The sequence below is a fragment of the Ictidomys tridecemlineatus genome, unplaced genomic scaffold (assembly GCF_052094955.1).
Source record: "Ictidomys tridecemlineatus isolate mIctTri1 unplaced genomic scaffold, mIctTri1.hap1 Scaffold_92, whole genome shotgun sequence".
Lineage (NCBI taxonomy): Eukaryota > Metazoa > Chordata > Mammalia > Rodentia > Sciuridae > Ictidomys > Ictidomys tridecemlineatus.
In genome coordinates, this window is record NW_027526147.1 from 823,482 (window position 1) to 839,502 (window position 16,021).

Below are 16,021 nucleotides of genomic sequence, written 5' to 3' on the forward strand. Positions count from 1 at the left end.
TTGGTGGCGGGAACCCCAAGGGTGCCTGAGTCGGGGATGGTTTGCAGGGGGCTCCATTGGGCCTGGAGAAAGGGCTCCCTGGCAACGCTGGGTCCACACTGCCTCGGGGGAGCATGCCTTGTTGTCTTTCCAAGATTTCAGAGTATCCCGTAGTCACTGCAAAACGGTTGTGGGGTATACCATGGTCAGGAGGAGGAGAGGGAACCCAGGCTGTGGTTAACTTCCTGGTGGTGGCCCACATGGCCGGCTTGCTATAAGGGTGCCCGTGTTTGCTTTACAGACTGGAAACAAGAGACCATTGGCTTCTGTGGAACTCATGTTTGTGATACCTGTTGATGACCAGAATCCTTCCTGCCCACATAGAAAGTGTGGTGCTGGCCCAGTAAATTCAGTGTCAGTCCAGGGCAAGTCTTCGTGAACCATGGAGGCAGTCAGTTCTCCAGTTTTCTGTGGAGATGGAGTATGGAGGATGTCCTGACACCATCACTCTTTTGCTGGTGGTTCTGGGATATCAGGAGCCCTCCCTGCATGGGCAAAGATATTCTGTACAATATATGGGCAGTAGGATCTGTAGCAGGTCATGTTGACTCCCATTAGATAGTCTATGTTTGGAGAAATTTAGAATATTCCAATTGACTTAAATGGACACTTTTTGCTGCACGTGACTTGGATGCAGATATCCATGCCTTGAGTTGCTGCTGCTTTACTGAGAGGACCCACAGGGGTGGGTAGAGGAACTTCTAGAATTCAGCTTGTCCCATGGGCACCTCACTGCTCTTCCTGCTTTCAATGCATGAAAGAGAGTGAGACCCAGTTTTTCTGGACCACAGCTATGCCAAGCCATAGAATGCCAAACCAGATGCCAGTAGTGCCCACCCCACCTGCATGACCTTTGTTACTCACCTGAAGCAGCACCAGGATACCATGTGAGTTTGGGTTCCTTTCCTAAAGGCTACTACTGCTAGAACTGGGAAGTAAGTACTTTCATGGGGGTGACTGGGAGGGTGCTGTGTGGGAAGCTTGGATGTTAATTTGGGCATCTGTGATGAGCACATACAAATATCAGGCCTAAATGTGGACATTTGCATTGAAGACTTGTCCTAAGAAAAGTTAGAAAAGCAAGACATGTAAAGGAAAATAGAGAAGGGTGTCCACTTAGATAAGCCATAGATAGAGAAAAAGAAATTGAAAATGATTAAATTGATAAAAATAAATGCTGAGATCTTGATTTTAAAAGATTGCCACATACAGCGGGACACATTGGCATGTGCCTGTAATCCCAGTGGCTCTTGATGCTGAGGAAGGAGGATTGTGAGTCTAAAGCCAGCCTCAGCAATATAGCAAGACCCTAAAGAAAGCATAAAAATGGACTGGAGATATTGCTCAGTGGTTAAGTACTTACTGGGTTCAATGCCTGGTAACAGAAAAAAAAAAAGATTACCACACAGGCCATGTATGATTTGGCATGCCTGTAATCCCAGAAATTTAGGAGGTAGCAATTCCAAGGCCAACCTCCACAATTTAGGGAGAACCTGTCTCAACATAATAAGGGCTGGATTGTAGCTCAATGGTAAGGGTCCCTGGGTTGAATCCCCAGTACTATATATAAATAAATAAATATATTAATAAATAATTGCCATACAGGGTTAGACCTGTGTCACTTTGGTGTAGTGCTGTGGTTTGCTTGACAGTGACAACAACAGTCATTTTGCATTTGCTGACCTCACACATAAATGTTAGGAGCAAATTCCCAAGACATTGCTTTCTCATTGTGACAGAACTTCCACCCATAGGTTAATCTAAAACCTTCTTAGTCTAATATTTTCAGCCAATCAGTATTATAGGGCAAGCAGCTTTCATGATATTATTATTTGATAGGAGATACAATTACATTGGCTTAAATAAACCTGTTGGCAATTGTTTTGAACTTTAAGGCAGTCTTATTTCTTACATTTTGAGATTTGTTGATATGTACTACTCTGATGATCAAATGATGCCCTTAATTATAGTATTTTGGAGACTGTTTTTTATTTTATCTAATTTTAATCTTTCCTTAAGCACAGGCTTTAGTTTTTTGGGGGAGCTAGAGATCTTGTGTTTTTCCTCTTTAGATTCCACTTCACACCCACTATTGAGTCTTTTTGTTTCTTTTTTGGTAACCAGGGATTGAATTCAGGAGCATGCAATTACTGAGCCACATCCCTAGCTTCATTTTGTATTTTATTTAGAGACGCAGTCTCACTGAGTTGCTTAGTTTCTCACTTTTGCTGAGGTTGGCTATGAAATTGTGATTATCCTGCCTTAGCCTCCCAAGCCACTGGGATTATAGGCATGGGCCACTTCGACCAGTATTATTTGTCTTTCTTAACAAAGATGTTGGTCACTTTTTAATATAATTTTAAATGATTTTATTTTCTTCAGCATGTACCACAGAAAGGGCTGAGATCTAGAGAGAAAGATGAGAAAGATGAATGAGGATAATTTTTGTGGTGATAAGGTACTTATGCAAAGACATTTTTTGGTAACTAGATGAATATTAACCATGGTGTTGTATTCAGTATGTGTGGGGCTTGTCCCATTTCCTCACCTGTTTACAGTGAATGAGATGTCCCAATAGATGTGGAGATGGTCAGGTTGACTCCTATGCCACTCTAGGACAACAAGGTGTACAGTGTTATGAATGAGTGCAACTGGCATGTCATCTTTGCCAGACTTCAGGCAGATGCCCTTCCTCCTCCAGAGGACCTGTTTTTTTCTGGACCATAGCTATGCGAAGCCATGGAGTGCTCACCCAGATGCTCACCCACATGTCAGTCACTTTGTCTGACAGTGACAAAGAGCATGCAGGTGTCCACCCCACCTGCATGCTCTTTGTCACTCCCCTGAGGCAGCATCAGAATACCATGTGAGTTTGGGATTCTTTCCTAAAGGCTACTGTTGCCAGAACTGAGCAGGTAAGGATTAGAGTGGATTTTTGGAGGGATGATTGGTGGGTACTTATATAGGAAGGTTGGATGATTAATTTGTGCATTTCTGTTGAGCATATACAAATATCAGGCCTCAGTGTCAATATTTGCACTGAATAATTTTTCCTGAGAAAAGTTAGAAAAGCAGACATCTTAATCTCTTGGACACGGGTTATAATTTTACCTAATTTCAATCTTTCCTTAAGCAGAGGCTTTAGTTGTTTGGAGATAGAAATCTTTTATTTTGCCTTGTATTTTGCCCTTTAGATTCTACTTCACCCCACCTTTGATTCTTAAAGAATAAGAGAGACCATGATGTGTTTTTGTTGTTTTATTTTCCTTTGATTTTGCAGTGTTGGAGACTGAACTCAGGCTCCAAACATAGCAACACATGATGTGTTTTAAATACACATAGAATTCTATGTTGCCCAGGTTACTCTCCAAATCTTGCACCCCAGTGACCCTCCTGGGGCTGTCTATAGACATGGAGCACTGTGCTAAAACTGTAAGCTTGATGCCTCTCTCCTAAGGCATAACTGAAAAGTTCCTGTAAAAAGCATTTGAAATCTTTTCCTTTTTGTTATATAAAGCTTCTTGCTGACATTGAAACTCCTGGATTCATACCCCATTATATTATTTTTAATTCTTTTTTATTTCTTTTTTTAGTTGTTGATAGACCGAACCCAGTGCCTCATGTATGCCAGGCAAGGTTGCTACTGCTGAGCTTCAGCCCCAGCCTCATTATATTACTTTATTTTTGAGGTTCTGAGGATTGAACCCAGAGCCATGTGCATGCTAGGCAAGCACTGAGGTACATCTCCCACACTTTTTGAAAATTTTGTGACAGGGTCTTCCTGAGTTGCTATGGTTTGGCTTGAAATTTAAATCCTCCTGCCTCAGCAGTTGGAATTACAGGTGTGTGCCACCACATCTGACTTTGTGACAGTTTTTTTCTTAAAGTGAGGTTCTGTAGAGTTCATTTTGTTGGTAGTTAGAAAATTATTTTCTCATATAAACCCTGGTTTATATGAGAAAATAATTTTTCTCATACATAGACCCTGAAAATTGGAATTTGGCATATTGTAGGAAATAAATTTAGGCCATTGTGGCTGGGAATATGGTGGCAGGTGGGTTGTAAGTAGGAGGTAGAGAGAGGTTGGCAGAAGAAATCTCAGTTGATTATGAGTGGTATGAAGTCATTGGAGAATTTTAAGCTAGGGATCCAGTTTGTATTTTTAGAGGATCACTTTGGGTTTTTAAAAAGTAGATTATAGTATAAGAGTGGGGTTAAGAATACCAGCAGTGACGCCTCTGCAGTAGCTTGAGATGAGCTAGACATCATGATAGTCTGGAAAGGGATGGAAACAGTATAAAGGAAAATGATCAAATATGATCCCTCTTAGATCTTTGACTTGAGTAGCTGGATGGTACCATAAATTGGGGAGACCTAGGGAGTATAGGTTTGAGATGCTGAAATCAAAATAGTCTTGTAGGCACACATGTCCACAAGTGTTCACTCAGTTTCTGATCTGAGAAGATAATCAGCTCTTATTCCCACTACCAAATCTACTGCACAGTTATTCACTTCATTTAACAAGGATGTGATTATTCCAGTCATTGGGAATGGGTGCAGTGAGATCATTGAGGTAAAAAATTTAATATGGTGTTGAGGAGATAGCTAGTAGACCCAATTGATTTGCATGGTATTTCATGCAACAAAGATTATACAGTGTACCTAAGGTGTTGGGGAAGGATCCCAATGGTACTAAAATTCTATTAGCATCATTTTAAAATGTGAAAGATCCTTCAATGATCCATTTATATTCATTTTAGTTGTAGGCAATGCACAAAATGAGTTAGATAGAAGCTGTCTGCATAACAGGTGATCCTAGATAATCAAAGACTTCTTACAATCATATAGTTAAGTACAAGTTGATTTACTAATGAATCATTTAAAACTCTAGACCAGTGCTATTCAACAGAACTCTGCAGTTATAGAAATGCTGTAATCCTGTGTGGTCTGATCTGGTGGCCAGTCTGCTGAGAATTAGAAACGTGTCTCATGTGATTAGGAACTGGATTTTAAATTGATTGATACTATTTAATTTCAATTTATTTAGGTAGTTGCATGTGGCTTATAGCTTCTGTATTTGTAATAATAATTACCTTTATGTAATTAATTATTTGCTTAAGGAATATATCTTTCTTTATAAAAGCTATTGGTCACTTTTTAAACTTTTAGCTGGTTTTATATTCCTTCAATACATACCACAGAGAGGGAAGAGATCTAGAAAAATGTGAGAAAGATGACTTAGGATCAAAAATTTTTGTGGCTATAATGTGCTTATGCAATGTAAATCAGACTATGTTAAAGAGACATTTTCTGGTAACCAGGTGATTGTTAACCATGGTGTTGTTTGCAGCATTTGTAGGCTTGTCTCATTTCCTCACCTGTTTACATGGAATAATATGTCCCAATAGATGTGGAGATGGTCATGTCATCTCCCATGCAACTGTATGACAACCAGAAGGTGTGCTGCATGATGAATGAGTGTGAACAACATGTCATCTTTGCCACGCCTGATGCAGATGCCCCTCCTCCAACAGAGCACTGGGAGGAGCATGTCAATAGTAGGCTACTCCTCAGAGGGATGGGTTAATGTCACCATCCTATAATAATTTTTTCATCCTCTTTAACAAGACATTTATTGTAGCTACATAAATGGGAATTTTCTCCTAACTCTGTCTCATGACTGTCAGCTTGCTGTGCTGTGAGCTCATTGAGAGTAGGGCCTGCATCTCTGCCATCTCAGCCTCCCTATGGCCTTGCCTGGCATATAGTAGGCATATAGGCAGAGTGTTTTTTCAGATCTCAGAATAATCCATGGAGGATTGCTTGAGCCCATGAGTTTGACTCTAACCTGGGCAACATGGTTCATGTTGCTGAGACTTGCCTCAAATTTGTGATCCTCCTGAATTGCTGAGATTACAGATGTGCACTACTGTGCCTAGCTAAGAATCCTCTCTTTAAAAAAGTTTGTGGAATAAAAAAAATAATTTAATTTGATGGGTGTGGCTAGTTTTGTAGCTTGCATTACAATATAGGGCTCACCCAGACTACCAAAAATTAAATGTACATTTGTATGATTTTACATTTTTGTGGTCTATAGCTAGTAGAGTGCAAATGTTTTAGAATCACATGAGAATCCAAGAGATATTTTGAGTGGCTTTAAAAATAGATTTAAAACTGGGTGTGGTGGCATGTCTGTAATATGAGCTACTAGGGTGGCTGAGACTGGAGGTCTACATGTTTGAGGTCAGCATTGTGCTAAATAGACTCTGTCCTAAATTTTAAAAAGAAAGTGTTGAGAGTATAACTCAGTACTAGAGTATGTCCCAGCAGGCATGAGCTCTCAGGTATAATCCTCCCTATTCTCAAACAAACAAATATACAAACAAAGTTTTGCAATCTCTGGTTTTGAGGGATATTTACATTCATTTTCCTGGATTTGCTGGCTAGTTTTGTTTCCCTGCCCCTGCCTCCAACAGAATCAGCATTCCTCCATTTTTCTTTTGTTTAGCAAACATTTCCCTTTTATATAACAACTTTATTGAAGTTTATTTACACACCCTGTAATTCACCAGCTTATGTGTACTGCCAGTACTTTTTAGTGTAAATTCAGAGTTATGCCCCCAACACCCTAGTGAGTTTGATGAACTATTTCATCACCTCAATAAGAAACTCTATTCCTATTATCATTCAATCACCATTCCTCCTGGTCCCTGGGAGCCACCAGTGCACTCTTTGACATAGATTTGCCTCTTTCTGACTTGAGTACATGGGATTATGAACTGCATGTTTTCCATGGTGGGTGATTTGGCTTGTGCTTGGTGGAATGTTTCCAAGGGTCATGCTTATTAGTCCATGTTACATCACTCCTTTCTGTTGACTGACATTCCATTGATTAGATAATCCATATTTTATTTGTCCACTGATCACTGATGGGCATTTAGGTAGTTTCTGCTTTGGCTGTAATGAAAATAATGCTGTGAACATTTGTGTACAAGTGTGTGTGTGTGTGTGTGTGTGTGTGTGTGTGTGTGTGTGTGTGTGTGTGTGTGTGTGTTTTGCTGGGGATTGAAACCAGGGCCTTGTGCATGCTAGCCAAGTGCTCTACTGAGCTACCTCAGCAGGCCCTGTGTACAAGTTTTTGTGTGAATGTATGTGTAAAGTACCTAGGAATGGAATTGCTGGATCATATGTATATGAACTCTGTACTTAATTTCTGAGAAACTGCCAGACTGTTTGAAAAAAATGGCTGCTTAGCATTTCGCTTTTAATGAAGCTGGCTTTGAACTCACGATCCTTTTGCCTCAGCCTCCCAAGCAACTGGAATTACAGGCATGAACCACCACACCCAGCTTAATACTTCACTCTATTTAAAAGAATTTTTGTAATTGTAGATTGACAGCATGACTTTATTTTTATTTGTTTTTTGTTATGTTGTGCTAAGGAAAAACCTGGTACCCCACACATGCTAGGCAAGTGCTCTGTCACTGAGCTATGGCCCCAGCCCAAATACTTTTACTTCTTATTGTATTAATTTTCTGGAGTTTTAACACCCCTAAGCAGGGCCATTGTTTTTTATTTGTGACAGGTCTTTCTATGTTGCTAAGGCTGACTTTGATCTTTAGATCCTCATGACTCACTCAGCCTCCCTAATGCTGGGAGTACAGTGTCATCACATTGGCCTCTGGAGTATCTTTGTTTCTTACTTTTTTTGGTACTAGGGATTGAACTCAGGGGCAGTAAAGCACTGAGTCATATCCCCAGCCCCATTTTGTATTTTATTTAGGGAGATGCTTGACACATCACCATTACTGTGGCTAGCTTTGAACTCATGATCCTCTTGCCTCATCCTCTCTAGCTGCTGGGATTACAAGTGTGTTGCCACAACATCCAGCTCTGGACTATCTTTCTTATTTCAATGCAGTTGCATTTTCCCACTATGTTTTAACTTTATAATTCTTTTTCCCTTTTACAGAGGTTTGAAATTTTCATATAGCTACATTTATCTTCCTTTTTGTCTTCTATGTTTTTTAGATGTTTTCTTATTTCATTCTTACAAAGACCTGAATCTGAAATAGGTATATGGCTAGGTAGATTGATTACTATTTTCTACCTTGCTAGTGGTTATCTCAGCCCTATTTTTTGACTTTATTTTTACTGATAAGAAACACTACCTTGATATAAATCTTATTTGGGCCTTGCAATCACTTATATTTAAAAAAATATTGAGTAGTTTTTTTCCTAATGACAGGGAAAGTCAGTAAATAGGTATTACTGAGTTGGTATTTTTGTGGGTTTTTGTTTTGTTTTGTTTTGTTTTAATCCTGGGAATTGAATTTGACCACTAAGCCACATTTCCAGACCTATTGTTATTTTTTTATTTAGAAATATGGTGTCAAAAGTTGTTTAGTGCCTCACTATTGCTGAGGCTGGCTTTGAACTCACAATCCTTCTATCTCAGCTTCCTGAGCTGCTGGGATTACAGGTGTGCACCACTGTACCTGGCTCTGATTGGTTTTCTTCTATTGCCTTTGTTTTCATATCTTTAGGAGGCTTCTTAGTCTGAATTAGAGTACCTAATTCAGATTGCCAGGGGTGGATTGATGGGCAGGTTAACAGGATCCACAATTCTGTCTGGTTGCATTGATGTGGGGTTAAGAACTGTAGGGTAGATTCCTGATTTCAGTTTACTGCTGATTTGGAGGACAGAAAAAGTTGTCAGTAAGCAGATGGTCATGTGTATGGTGGTGTCATATACTGGGATATCAAAATGTTAACTTATATAGGACATAAGCTTACTAATTTTGTGGCATAGAGGAAAAATTAAGAAGCATGGAAAAGGGAGAGAAATTATTGTAGGGTAGAATTGAGACCGGGAGAATAGTCACATATCTGTCATATTTTTCTTTTTAAAGCTAGTTTAAGTAGAAGTTTTACCATAATCTAAGGTTTTGGTATACTCAAATGCTTTGCTGTTTCAGGTTTTGTGAAATGTACAACCTATGCAATTCAAATTTCTCTATACGCTGGTACCCTATCTTCATTTGCTGGAGTATTTTAGCTATTAGATAAATAATTAGCTTTGGTAGCACTAAAAGACTTCATCATTGACTGGTATTGACTTGTAGGTGAGAATATACAAATGTGTGCTGAGATGATTCATTGCCAGGATTGGGAACAGAATCTTGTGTCAAGTTATACTCTTTCAGAAGGGGATCAAAAAAGATTACAGAGTTTTCCTTAAATGTTGTGCATACATGAGGAGTGTCCCTAGGGTATGTCCTTAATTTCTCAGATATTCCCTTTAGGACTGACTGGACAGTGGCCCAGAACACACTATTCAACAAGAACCTCAAAGCCCTGCAGTCTGACCAACTTGCCCGCTTGGCCAACGAAGGGGTAAGAAATCAGAAATCTGCCAATGTGGGCTCTTCCTAGTTCAGGCCTCTATGGCTGACTGATTTCTACCTACCTCCTATTTGCTAACTATGTGAAACTCTTGTTCCTTCTTCTTGTATTTTTCAGGCTTGTAATGAGCCAGTGCTGCATCATGTAGTTGTAGACAAGTGTGCAAGGCGGGTGCGGCAGGCCCTGACCAGCGAGAGTTGGGACACCAAGATGATCCAGTGGCTGCACACGACCTTGGTGGATACCTTGAGTCTGCCCATGCTGGCTGCCTACATGGATGCTTTGCAGACACTGAAAGGGAAGGGAAGGCTATGGTTGGTGTCTGCCCTATGCTGGGGGCCACCAGTCCCTGTGATGCATTCAGACATGGGGTTGGGTAAAGTCTTTACGTGGTCAGTTTGGAGGGCATGGCTAGCAGGTATGCTAATAAAAATAGGAGACAATGTCTTGTTTTTACATTTGATCTGGTGTAATGTCTTTGTGCCATCTCCATAATGAGGTACAGGGCCTAAAATCCAGAGGACTCATGACCTGACAGCCCCTGGCTTATGTCATTACTGGATTTTATTTTCCTGCTCCCTCTGAAGTCTAACAACCTCCATCAGACCTTGATACTTTTCATTCTCCAATCTTTAAAAAACTTTTTTCTTTCTTCCTGAAAAGGATCTCTAACATGTAAAAACCTTTTCCTTTCTCTGAGATCACTTTGACCTCTGTGGGCAGTCTGGAATTCACACAGATACTCCTTTGGAGTGTAAGCATCAGTGTATTTGAAACTCATATTTATACATCTGTGAGGTCACATCTTTGGTGGACAGGAAAAGAACAGGATATGGTATAAGTCATGATATATACACTATTGTTGGATATGTTTTTAGAACATAATAGTAGGCTTCATTAACAAGCCACACTTGAAGACTATACTTTAGAAGAAAATGCAGGGTTTATTTAAATTTTCTTATTTATATAAGGATACAATTTCTTTATTTTGTTTATTTGTTTTTATGGAGTCCTAAGGATTGAACCAAAGGCCTCATATGTGCAAGGCAAGTGCTATGCCACTGAGCCAAAATACCAGCCCAGAAAAAGCAATTTTTAAAAATTATATATATTTTCTTTTCAGCAAATAGTCACTAGAAATTTTAAAAAATGCAGAAATTCATAAGGAAAAAGTCATGCATATTTCCACAGGAATTCTATGAACATTTGGATGTTCATATCATCATACAGCCTTTTATATAGTGCTGTATATATTTTGTTTTACATGTAGAATTTTAGCAAAATCCTTTTGTTCTTTGCTTTCTCTGTCTGTTCTGTCTCTCTCTATCTCTCAGGACTAGGGATTGAACCAAAGGATGCTGTATCACTGACCTGCATTTTATTTATTTACATTTTGAGACTGAGTCTCACAGCTCAGGCTGGCCTCAAGCTTATCATCCTTCACATCACTGTGATGACAGCATGGCCACCATGCCTGGTGCTAATTATTTCTGTGGGTTATATATTGTCTAGTATGTATTTGAAATTAAACCATGCTGGGCATGGTGGTACACACATGTAATCCCAGCAGTTTGGGAGGCTGAAACAGGAGGATTGTAAGTTCAAAGCCAGTCTCAAGCAACTATTGAGGCTTCAAGCAACTTCAGTAAGACCATATAAAAATAGAAAATAAAAATTGGTGATGTGTCTCTGTCTTTATGCATCCCTGAGTTCAATCAATGGTACAAAAAAAAGAAAATAATCCTAGATATTCAGTCAAGTGGATAAATTATTTAACTGCTCCCTAACATATACCTTTAGATTATTTATGTATTTTGGTTGTTATTAACAGATAATATGTCACTGGGTATAAATTATTTTTGATATAATTTCTTGTTTTGGAACCAGGAATTGATCCAAGAAACACTTAACCACTGAGCCACATCGGGCCTTTTTAAATTTTTGAGGCAGGTTCTCCTTGCTCAGTTACTTAGGGCCTCACTCATTTGCTGAGGCTGGTTTGAACTCACAATCCTTCTGCCTCTACCTCTCAAGGTGCTGGGAATACAGGTGTGTTCCACCATACCTGGATTGATATAATTCCTTTTAGAAGGTTCTCTAGTGAAATCGTTTGGTACAGGGATGGGGATAAACTTAGGATCCAGAAGCATTTCACCAGATTGATTTCAAAAAGAGCATACACACTGTCCTTGCATGCTGGGGGCTTACTTTTCATGCAGCCACTTATTTGTACCTTTGCTACACACTGAGGCATCTCAGACTTTGTCTTTCTAGATCCCAACCTTGATTGACCGCATGCTTGTGTCACCCAATACAAAGACTGGGGCCAAAGGAACTGAGGTCTGGTTGCTGCTGCTGAAAAGGCCCTGGGACCCTGCTGCAGGGATGCTTCCTCATGACAAGCCAGTGAGTTCAGGGGCTCAGGCTTAAGTGTGGCAGTGAGATGTTATGACTCGTAGCCTAGTAGCCCTGGCTGGAGGAAGGTGTAACCTTTTCCCTTAACCACTTGTTTATTAGTGCCTAACATAGTTCTGTAAGCAATGGGTCATGGGTTGGGTAAGCAGCCATAAAAGCCACTCCTGATAGTTGCGGGTGAGACTCTCACTCACCAGGTGGAATTTTCTCTTTGCAGAGGAAACTCCCTGGCTCTCCTCTGATTCTTATCACCTCCTCAGGCCCCTCTAACTCTGCATTCCCCACCTCACACCACCACCACATCTGGTAATCTCAGCTGTGCTGCTTAGGCAAGGTTTGTTGGGGGCAAGAGGACGTCTCCACGTGGAAATAAGATCTAGGAGGATGGAAGAGAAGAAACACAGGAGGGTGTAAAAATGGATGAACTTGAAATGTAGAGCATCCCATGACTCTTAATTGGTGTTCAGATACCACTTGCTGCAAGGTTGAAGGATTCAGAGTAGGTTAAGTAGAATGGAGAGATTTGAACCTAGCACTTTGGCATGGCACCCTTCCTTCCTTTAGGTCATCCCTGTCGCCACCCATCTGCCAAAATATGGCAGTGGAGTGGGCCTTCTGCAGTGCCTTGAGCATATGATCGGGGCAGTGAGGAGCAAAGTTTTGGAGGTGAGAATGACCCTATCTTGGGCAACCCTGGCACACCCCGGGTGACCCTGGTACACCCAGTGTGCTGGGGTGTTTATTCCTGACTGCAGCCTCCTTCTGACTGTCTTCTTTCCCTTCCTGTGAAGATTCACTGCAATTTCCCACACAAACCCATCATTTTAATTGGCTGGAACATGGGAGCTTTGGTGGCCTGTCAGGTAAGTGGTTTCTGTCTTATTTGGAGGTGTTTTGGGGGGCAATACTGCTTGCTTATGATGGCCATCAAGGTCTTGACTTGTGTTTCAAGCCCAGTGCTAGATGCTTACCTGATGATTGCCTTTTAAACTGTAGAAAACAAACTTTGGTGTTTTTTTTTCATTTTATTATGGAAAATTTTCAGCAGGACCCAAAGTGAGAGAAGCTAGTAAGTACACCACAGGGCCCCTTGCCCAACTTTACCTCTAACCAACACATGGTAGGCTTGCTTCATCTTTCCCCTTCCTGCTTCCTTTCTCACTCAGGTTAATTTGAAGGAAATCCCAATATATTATATTTTATTTATGTACATCAATCAGCATTTCAAAAAACAAAACAAAAATAAAAAACAACTCCTGAATTACTTTTTTTTCCCACATGTGAGTACCATTTAATTTGCCCAACTGAAAAAATAAATCTCATAGGCACAAATCAATAGCTCTAGAATTTCATGTCATGTTCATATTCTGTCCCTTTATAAGATATTGAGGAGTTTTTCCTTTGTTTTACATTGTGTGTCCACTAGTTTGTGTAAGTGCCCCTGACATGTCCAGAGCCCCACTGCTGTGCAGTCTAGTGGAGTAGAAACCTAGAGCCCAGAGAGGAAGAACACATCCACCTGACTCCTGCTCCCAGGGACGTGAAATCAGCAACTGTACCACAAAATCTGGGATGTCTGGAGCAGAGAGGTTCTATTCTACTTAAGGGAGAAAGGCAATGCCTTTACCATTTTATGAACTCTTGGTGGAGAAAAGTGATGATGTCTCGGCCTAGCAGGCTGACAAGGTTGAAGTGAGAAACCTCCCATCATGTGCCATCTGAGGACCTGACTTCCCTTCATGGTAGCTCTCATGGGAGAGCACACCTTGTGTTAGGACAGAGGAAGGGGAGGAGGAAATGGCTGGTGGGTCTGCCAATCCCCTGGACACTGGGTAGGCTGAGGCACACTGAAGTCACCTTCCTGCAGACAGACTGTGCCATTGTCCAAAGGTGTCAATCATGGAATATATCATTGCCGTTGTCTGCCTTGGGTTTCCTCTGTTCACTGTGTGTGGCCTCTGGGGGGTAAGAGTAAGGTGAAGCTGGCAGCAGGGATCATTGACAGTGGGGACAGGGGCATCAGGAACACATCCTCGTACATGCTGGGTCAGTTCTGCGTGATTGTGAACTGGGCAGATCTAACCCTATACCCCTTATAGGATGTGGATGATCCCCTCTTGGATATGAAGACTCCAGTCCTCTTTGTTATTGGTCAGAATTCCCTAAAGTGTCACTAACTGAAGAAAGATTTCAGTTGGCTGCATGTTACAAGAAATACAGACTACAGAATCATCCCAGGAATGTCACTAAAACAAACAGCAACAACAACAACAAACCTTGGAGGACAGAATTTTTACTTTTCAGAATTACCAAATAATGTTGCTAAAAAGTAAATTTTTAAAGCATAAAACATATAAAGAAACAGAAAAGTTGTAGTTAGTGATTCATAATGCTTGGACAAAGATTTCCTAAGCCCCTTTACCTAGCAAACTTTGACCCATTGTCAAGGAGTGTACCTTCAGTCACCTGGCAGTTTACAACCCTTTTTTGGTACTTACTTCCTGCCTATATATGGCTTCAAAGTCAGCAAGAGATTGGGAACCTTCCTTGGTCTTTCTTGAGCATATCATAGATTTTTGGATCCCTAGAAATATATTAGAATTTTCAAAGTATTCTTTGAATATCTTACTGCTGCAGTCTGGCTGGGCACAAATCAGGAGCCACTCAAGCAGGAACAAACTTTATTTCCGAACTCCCATGTATGCCACCCATGCAGCCTTCTTCCAGGACACACCACACCAACCAGAACTCCCTCCCCCCTGGGCTGAGCATGCATTCACTCTCAGAATGGTGAGAACTCAACAGGAACTCCAAAGTAGCCGGTGCTGGACGCAGCAAGAGCCATCCTATTACCGGACAGTAAAGGTCTAATATACAATAGAATCAATCCAGCATCATCTTAATGGCGCGCCTCTAAACCATTACTTCTGGCAAAATGCCAGGGGCTATTCTGACTCTGCTTTGGCTCTCAACATCTTACCTCCTTAATCATCTGTTTAAATTCATGGCCAGCACTTTGTTTGCTCCAGCTGGTATCAGTGTATTTAGACAGCTGTAATGTTAAGCAATTGAAGCTTATTGAGATTCACAAACATCCTGGCGATAGGAATTTTCCATGCAGAGAGCCCCAAATAGGATTAATAATGTCCTAGGTGTGGGGGTTTTCCATGTAGAGAGCTCCAAGTTGGGCTGAATAACAACATACTGTTAATGATGTTTTATCAGAGAACTGTACCAATCTCCTTAGTACTGGCGATTGAACCCAGGGGAATTACCACTGAACAACATCCTCGGTCATATTTGAAATTGAGACTGGATCTCACTAAGTTGCTTAAGGCCTTGCTAAGTTGCTAAGGCTCATCTTGAACTTGTGATCCTCCTCCCAAGTTGTGATTACAGGTGTGTGTCATAAAGCCCAGTTACAGACAATATTTTGGGGAATGGAGCTTTCTAATGAGTTTATACCTCAATCTTTTGTTTCTACCCCTGGAGTTTTTTCTTTCTTTGTCTTTCCTTTCCTTTTATTTACTTTCTTTTTTTGGATAATGGGGATTGAATCCAGGACACTACTGTAGATCTTGATACCCAGCATAAACTGTCTCTCTCTCTCTCTCTCTCTCTCTCTCTCTCTCTCTCTCTCTCTCTCTCTCTCTCACACACACACACACACACACACACACACACACACACACACACAACTTTATGAATTACTCCAAATTGGGGTGGGATGGGTACCCTTGGAAAAAGCCAGTGGGAAGCCAGGACTCACCTTAAACCCTGGTGCCTGGCTTGTTCTCTAGGCCCTTCTTTGGGAGATGCCATATTTTGAGCACTTTGAAGATCAAAGTTGCATAGTTCATTGAAACTTAACAGCAAGAATACTATCTTATTTCCACTTTACAGATAAATTGAAGCTCATAAAGGGCAAGTCATGTCCTCAAGGTTAGAACACCATGGGTGGCAGAGAGAAATCCTACTTCAGAGTGCAGGATACTCTGATGTTACCCATCTCAACATCCTGACTCTCCAGCTGGTGATGGGGTGGCAGAGAAGCCAATGATAGTGGTGTCCATCATTATAATTTTTGAGCATAATAAGTTTTATTCTCCTATTTTATAGCCCCCTTACCTAGGAAATGACCCTTTAGAGGCAGTCGCAGAGA

General features: G+C 40.8%; 1 pseudogene; it reads left to right on the plus strand.

The window, feature by feature from the left end:
* The first annotated feature begins 455 nt into the window (after nucleotides 1-455).
* LOC144374876 (KAT8 regulatory NSL complex subunit 3-like) lies at nucleotides 456-14,036 on the plus strand (annotated as a pseudogene).
* The last annotated feature ends 1,985 nt before the right edge of the window (nucleotides 14,037-16,021 follow it).